This window comes from Motacilla alba, chromosome 29 (genome assembly GCF_015832195.1).
Source record: "Motacilla alba alba isolate MOTALB_02 chromosome 29, Motacilla_alba_V1.0_pri, whole genome shotgun sequence".
Lineage (NCBI taxonomy): Eukaryota > Metazoa > Chordata > Aves > Passeriformes > Motacillidae > Motacilla > Motacilla alba.
Genome location: NC_052044.1, coordinates 1,802,849 through 1,810,975, shown reverse-complemented (window position 1 = coordinate 1,810,975; position 8,127 = coordinate 1,802,849).

Here is an 8,127-nt window from a genome sequence, read left to right as displayed (position 1 = left end):
GTGCATCCTTCGGGCCGTGTCCCTCTGTCCGTGTCCATCCGTCTGTCCGTCTGTCCCTGTCCCCCGTCCGTGTGTCTGGGTGTCCGTCTGTCCGTGCCCCTGCCCGTGTCTGTCCGTCCTCTGTCCCCCTCTCCGTGTCCCCCGTCCCCGTGTCCCCCTGTCCGTCTGTCCTTATTCCTCTGTCCCGTGTCCGTCTGTTCGTGTCCCTCTGTCCCGTGTCCCTCTGTCCCATGTCCCTCTGTCCGTGTCCGTCTGTCCGTGTCCCTCCCCCGCTCCCTGTCTCTCCCCCGGTTCCATTTTCGCGCTCCCATTCCGGGATCGATTCCCGGATCCATCCCCGGCCCGATCGATGCCCTGCCGCCCCTCCTTCCTCCCCCGCCGCCTCCTCCTCCTCCTCCTCCCCCTCCTCGCACCCCCTTCCTTCCCTTTCCACCCCAAAAAAACCCCAAACCCACCCCAAAAAGCCCCAAACCCATCCCTGGGGGTGAAACCCCTTCCTCCCACCCTAAAACCCCCGGGATCTGCTCCTTCCTCTTCCTCCTCATCCGCACCCCCCGTCCCTTCCCTTTCCACCCCTAAAAAAACCCCAAACCCACCCCGGGGGGTTTCCGCCCTTCCTCCACCCCAAAAGCCCCGGGCTCCGCTCCCTCCTCCTCCTCCCGCCCCCCCGGGGGCCGCGTTCCGCACGCGAATTTCCCGATTTTTGGGATTTTTCCCGGCCGATCTTTGGGATCCCAGCGCCGCCGGGCGCGCAGGGGTTAAGGGAGGCTCCACACTCGAATTTCCCGATTTTTGGGATTTTTCCTGTCTGTTTTTGGGATCCCGGCGCCGCCGGGCGCGCAGGGGTTAAGCAGCCGCGGCTCTTCGGGGTTGATTTATGGCCGCGCTCGGGGTTCACGCGGAGTTCACCGGGATCCGCGGCCGCTCGGGGATGGGGAGGGGGCTGCGAGACCCCCGCGGGGGCGGCCGGGGGGTGCGCAGCGCCAGGGAGGGGAAGAGGGGGAGCTGGGGGGGGCTGTACCCCAAAAATCCGCGGGGCTGGTGGGGAGTTTGGGATTTGTACCCCAAAAATCCGCGGGGCTGGTGGGGAGTTTGGGGATTTGGGGGATTTTTAGCCCCAGGGAATGGAAAAGGGGGAGCTGGGGGGTCCGCACCCCATAAATCCCCTTCAGGGATCGCTGGGCACGGGCAGGGGCGCTCGAACGACCCCGCCCCACGACCCCTCCCCGCACAATGAAGGCGTTTCCAGCCCCGGGGGTTTGCAGCGCGGGGAACGGGAAAGGAAAGGGAAGGGAGAGGCCGCGCACCCCAAAAACCCGCGGCGGTTTCTGGAGGGGATTTTTGGGATGTTCGGGGTTTGCAGCCCCAGGGAACGGAAAAGGGGGAGCCTGGGGGGCTCCGGCCCCGGGGCGAACGCCCCCAACCCCCCCGAGTCCCGGTGCGGCCCGGAGCGAGCGGCGATGGCTCGGGGGGCAGCGGGGGCCGCGCCGCCCTCCCCCTGCGCCCTCAGCTCCGGGGTTCCTTTCCTTTTATTTTAGTCTATTCTATTTTATTCTATCCTATTTTCTTTTATTTTATCTATTCTATTTTATTCTATTCTATTTTATTCTATTTTTTATTTTATGTTATTTTATTTTATTCTATTTTATTTTATTTCATTCTATTCTATTCTATTTTATTCTATTCTAATATTTAATGTTATTTTTATTTTATTTTTAGATTTATTTTATCTTATATTTATTTCATACTCGTATTTTCGATTTTACTTTATATATTTTTAAACTTATTTCATTCTACTCTATTTTATATTTTATTTTATTCTATTTTAGTCTATTTTATTCTATTTTAATATTTAATTTTATATTTATTTTATTTTTAGATTTATTTTATTTTCTATTTTTTAAATAATCTTATTTTCTATTCCGTTTTATATTTTTTAAACTTTTCCCATTCTATTTCGTATTTTATTTCACTCGATTTTATGCGCTTTATTTTATTTTATTACATTTATTTTATTTTATGATTTTTATTGTATTTTATTTTATTTATTTTATTCTCTTTCCGCCTCTCCCCGCTGCAGCCCCTGCGGGAATGCTAAAGAGCTGGGCATGCTAATGAGCATGCTAATGAGCTGGGCATGCTAATGAGCATGCTAATGAGCTGGGCATGCTAATGAGATGCAAATTCCACCAGCCCTTAACCGCTCTCCGGGCCGGCGCGCGTGTCTGTGTGTGTGAACGCGCCTAATTAACGCTCCTAATTAACGCTCCTAATTAGCGCAGCGGTGCAGGGCGCGGCTCCGGCAGCCCGGGCCCGCGATCCCATGGGCTCCTATGGGATCCTGGGAATTCCTTTGGGATCCTGGAAATTCCTGTGGGTTCCTATGGGTTCCCATAACGTTCCCATAGGTTCCCATAATTCCCACAGGTCGGCAATTCCCCGCGTTCCCAGCTCCCCGTGTTTCATCCCAATTCCACCTTCCTGCGGTTCCACAGGATCCCAATCCCACATTCCCGCAATTCCATAAATCCCCAAGTCCACGGGACCCCAAATCGATATTCCCGCAATTCCATGAAACCCCAAACCCACCTTCCTGCAATTCCATAAAATCCCAATACCAGAAATCCCCAATTTCACAGGTCCCCAGTTCCACCTTCCTGCGATTCCATGGATCCCCAAACTCTCCTGCCGCTCCCGGCGTGTCCCCAACCCCCGGGACGTGTCCCCCAACCCCCGGGACGTGTCCCCAAACCCCGGGACGTGTCCCCAAACCCCGGGACGTGTCCCCGCTGTGCCCATTCCCAGGATCGTTCCCCGCTCCCCCTTTCCCGACCCCGCTGGAAATCCGCTCCGAGCGCCTCCCGAAACCCCCCAGAATCCCCCGAACCCCCCCAGAGTCCCCCAAAACTCCCCCAAACCCCCCCAACCTCGGGGTGCGGCGGGAGCGAGCCCGGCCCCGCTCCGAACATTCGGGAACAGCGCCGGCGGGGGCAGAGCCTGGATCCGGGCTGGGGACAGGCAGGAAAAGCGGGGGGCGAGCTCGGGGCACCCCGAAATCCGCGATTCCCCGCTCCTGCCCGGGGGATCCGCCCCGAACCCCGCGCCCGGGGGGGATCGGGACGGGAAAATCCCGGGTTCCCCTTTATCCCCGCATCGAAAACCCCCCAGCGGAGCGACTCCCGGCCCCACGGGGGGCACCCCGAACCCCCCAGCGGAGCGACTCCCGGCCCCACGGGGGGCTCCCCGAACCCCCCAGCGGAGCGACTCCCGGCCCCACGGGGGGCTCCCCAAACCCCACAGCGGAGCGACTCCCAGCCCCACGGGGGGCTCCCCGAACCCCCCAGCGGAGCGACTCCCAGCCCCACGGGGGGCACCCCGAACCCCCCAGCGGAGCGACTCCCAGCCCCACGGGGGGCTCCCCAAACCCCCCAGCGGAGCGACTCCCAGCCCCACGGGGGGCACCCCAAACCCCCCAGCGGAGCGACTCCCAGCCCCACGGGGGGCACCCCAAACCCCCCAGCGGAGCGACTCCCAGCCCCACGGGGGGCTCCCCGAACCCCTCCGTCCCTTCCGGGGTGCCCGGGCCCGGCAGGAGCATTTGGGGCGAAACCCGCGGGGTTCGGGGTTTTAACGGCGGAGCCGAAGCGAAGCGGGCGCGGAGCCCCGGCGGCTCCCGGGGCCTCGCCGTGACCCCGGCGCGGCCCCGCCGCCGCCGCCCGCGGGGGGTTTGTTTGCTGAGCAAACAGAGCCGGGAAGCCGCGGAAATAAATCCCTGGAAATCCCTGGAAATCCGTGGAAATCCATGAAAATCCAAGGAAATCTGGCGATTCCCGCGGCCGTTTGCACCTCGCGGGCGCGCTGCTTTATTGGGATTAAAAGTGCTCAAAATCACCGAGGGAAAAACCCGAAAATTCATCATAATTTAAAAATTAAATAACGAATAATAATAAAAAATCAAATAAAAATAAATGAATAATTTTTTTTTAAATTTAAAAATCAAAGCGGCCGAGAGGGCTCGGAGCAGACGAGCGCTGCGGGAATGACGCGGGGTTTTTGGGGTTTTTTTTGGGTTTTTTTTTCTGGTTTTGCGGGAGGATTTGGGGCGAACACTGCTGCCTTGTTCGGCTCACCCCGCGCTCACCCCCATCAATCACCCCCGACACTCGCGGGGCCTCTCGCCCTTTTCATCCCCGGCCCCCGCGGGGCCGCCGGTGCCGGTGCCCGCCCCGCCGCGGCTCCCGGAGCACCCGAGAGCCCCCAAAACCGGGGACACCCCACTCCCCGAGCACCCGAGAGCCCCCAAAACCGGGGACACCCCACTCCCGGAGCACCCGAGAGCCCCCCAAAACCGGGGATCCCCCATTCCTGGAACGCCCGAGAGGCCCCAAAACCGGGGACACCCCACTCCCGGAGCACCCGAGAGCCCCCAAAACCGGGGATCCCCGTTCCCGAACACCCGAGAGCCCCCAAATCCGGGGACCCCCGTTGCCGGCAGTTCTGCCGTGCTCCGAGCGCTGCTCCCGGCACAGCCCAGCCCGGCCGGGGCTCCTCGGGAGGAAAACGAGCCCAGAATGAGGAAAAACGAAGCGAAAAAAGCAAAACTCGCCTCCCGCTGCGCCCCCCTCGCCTTTCCCGAGGAGCTCCGGCGCGGGGGATGCGGGGCTGAGGTTCTGGGGATTTTATCCGAGGTTTTGGCACCAGCGGGAGGATCTGCAGCGTCCGGAATCGCCGCGGCCGCGGGAGGAGCCGCCCGGGCGGGAGCGGCCCCGGCCGGAGCGGGGAAGCGGCGGCGGATCCCGGGAATTCTGCCGCGGACCCGGCACGGCAGGGGTTAAACCAGCCCCGGGGGGCACCCCCAGACCCGGCTTTGCACCCCCAGACCCGGCTTTGCACCCCCAGACCCTTCTCCGGGGCGCTCAGGTGCGCAGGTCCCGGGGCCGTGGGGAGGGACAGAGCGCCGGGAAGGTGTCCGCGGGCTGGAAATCCCGATTCCCTGCGTGCCCAGGTCCCCAAACCCCCAATTCCCCGTTTTTCCATTTCCCCAAACCCCCATTTCCACACGTTCCCGTTTCCGTGTCCGTGTCCCGCTGGGAAGCTGCCGCACGCGGTGACAAGGGGACACCGGGACAGGGGGACACGTCGACACAGGGCCGGGGGACACGGGGACACAGCCAGGACGGGGACACGGAGACACAGGGACAGGGGGACACGTCCAGGACGAGGACACGGGGACACAGGGCCGGGGGACACGGGGACACAGCCAGGACGGGGACACGGAGACACAGGGACAGGGGGACACGGCCAGGATGAGGACACGGGGACAGGGGGACACAGGGTCGAGGGACAGGGGGCACGGCCAGGAGGGGACACGCGTGTCCCCGCGGCTCTGGCAGCGCCCGCAGCGCCCCCGCAGCGCTGCCCGGACCCCGGGAAGCCGCCCCGAAGCCCGGGGGAGCCGCCGCGGGGCCCCCGCGTCCCTTCGCAGCCCCGACCCCCCGGGCCCCCCGCCACCCTCACCCTCCTGTCCCTCCGCTCCGTCGGGGCGGAGCGCGGCCGCGAGCGGGACTGGGCGGTTTTGGGGCGTTTTCCGCGGGTCGCTCCCGGTTTTCCCGCGGATCCTCATTGGCATTCCGGGCCGTGCCTGACCTCTCCTTGCACCCGCACCGGGGCGGAGCCGGCGCGGCGGCTGCGCCCGCCGAGCGCGCTCTAATTCGGCGATTACTGTCACAGGGCCATTTGTCACCTTGTCACCCGCCCCGGGGACACTCGGCGGACGTCAGGCGCTGCTTTCATCTCCCAGATCCGATTAAAGACCGCGGGCACCGGCAGCGCGGGGGAGGGGAGCGGGGCGGGGATCCAGCGCCACAAACCCCCGTTTCCAAACCCCCATTTCCACAAATCCCCGTTTCCACAAACCCCCGTTTCCAAACCCCCGTTTCCCAAACCCCCGTTTCCACAAACCCCCGTTTCCAAACCCCCGTTTCCCAAACCCCCGTTTCCCCAAATCCCCGTTTTCCCAAACCCCCGTTTCCCAAACCCCCATTTCCCGGTGTTTCCAGTTCCACAAATCCCCATTTCCCGTGTTTCCAATTCCACAGATCTCCATTTTCCTGCGTTTCCAGTCCCACAAATCCCCATTTCCCGGTGTTCCCAGTTCCATCAATCCCCATTTTCCTGTGTTTCCATTTTCCCGGTATTCCCAGTTCCCCAAATCCCCATTCCCCGATGTTTCCAGTTCCCCCAATCCCATTTTCCCGGTGTTCCCAGTTCCCCATTTCCCGTTTTTTTCCGGTGCCATAATTTCCCATTTTCCTGCGTTTCCAGTTGCCCAAAATCCCCCCCCCCCCCCCCCGAATCCCCGATTTCCCCAGGATGAGGACGGACGGACAGACAGACGGACGGACGGACGGACGCAGCGCCCTTGGAGCGGAGCCCCGCCCACCCCCAATCAATCCCCGAATCAATTAAACAGCGGCCGGGGCTGCGCTGCCTTCATTAACGCTGCCGGTGTTAATTAGCAACAGGCGGGAGCCGCCCTCCCCCCTTTCCTCATTAATTAATTGCTGTCAGTAATTAATAGATCGGGGGGGGAGGGGCGGCGGTGACCCCGCTGTGACCCCGGCCCGGGTGGGGGTGGGGCGCGATCGCAATTCCCGGGGGGCGCGGGAAAAACACCCGGGGCTGGAGGGGGAGAAACCCGGGAAAATCTGGGAAAAACTGGGAAAAACTGGGAAAATCTGGGAAAAACTGGGATATTGATACAGGAAAATCTGGGAAAAACTGGGATATTGATACAGGAAAATCTGGGATATTGGTGTGGGAAAATCTGGGATATTGATACGGGAAAAACTGGGATATTGAAACGGGAAAAACTGGGATATTGATACGGGAAAATCTGGGATGCCGATGAAGGAAGATCTGGAATGGCCTGGGATACTGATACAGGAAAATCTGGAATTTCCAGGGATGCAGATACAGGAAAATCTGGGATGCCGGTACAGGAAAGCCTGGAATTCTCTGGGATGCCGAAGGAGGAAAGCCTGGAATTCTCTGGGATGCCGCAGGAGGAAAGCCTGGAATTCTCTGGGATGCCGCAGGAGGAAAGCCCGGCCCCGCTGGGGCAGCTCCGCTCCCTGCCGAGGCTCTCCCGGCTGGAATCTCAGCCGCTCCTCTTCCTCCCTGGTCCGGGCTCCCTCTGGAGTCGGCGGAGAGGATCGGCACCGAGCCCGGCGATGCCGGGAAACCCCAAAAGGACGGACCCCAAACGGGCTGACTGCCCCAAACCCAGCCAGGCTGCCCAAAATCCAGCCAGGCTGCCCAAAATCAGCCAATTCCAGGGAAAAACCCCAAAATGCCCAAAATCCCAAACGGGCTGACTGCCCCAAACCCAGCCAGACTGCCCCAAATCAGCCAATTCCAGGGAAAAAACCCCAAAACGATGGATCCCAAATGGGCTGATTGCCCCAAATCCAGCCAGGGAGTGACCAGGGCAGGGAATGGGGTCACCCCCAGACCCTTTCCCTTCCCAGCCTCGGGGGGGCCTGGAAAGGGTTTGGAAAAGGGATTGGAGGGGGGAGAAAAGTCTGGGAATGGGAACGAACCAGGAATGGGGTCGGGATTGCAGGACCCGCAATGGGATCGAGGCCAGGGAATGGGGTCGGTGTGGAAGGATCTGGAAAGGGACCAAAACCTGGGAATGGGGGCCTGGAATGGGAGAAAATCCAGGGAATGGGGACCTGGAACAGGAGCAAGGCTCTGGGATGGGTTGGGGTTGGAATGGGATGGGGTGGGATGGGGTTGGAATGGGATCCATGGAATGGGATCCATAGGATGGGATGGGAATGGGATGGGATGGGAATGGGGACGGATGGGATGGGATCCATGGGATGGGGGTGGTGGGGTCTGGAACGGGATCAAAGCCAGGGCAGGGTCAGGAGGGCAGGACCCGAACGCTGCCGGGTCCAGCTGCCGGGATTTGTTGGGATTTGGGATCACCCCGGGGAGAATCGGGAATTTCTTCCCGGGGAAGTTTCCTTCCCAGAATATCCAAGCGCTCCCGGCCAAAAGGACCAAATTCCGCCCGAAACCACCCCAAAATGGCCCGGCCAGAGCAGGGCGGCTCTGTCC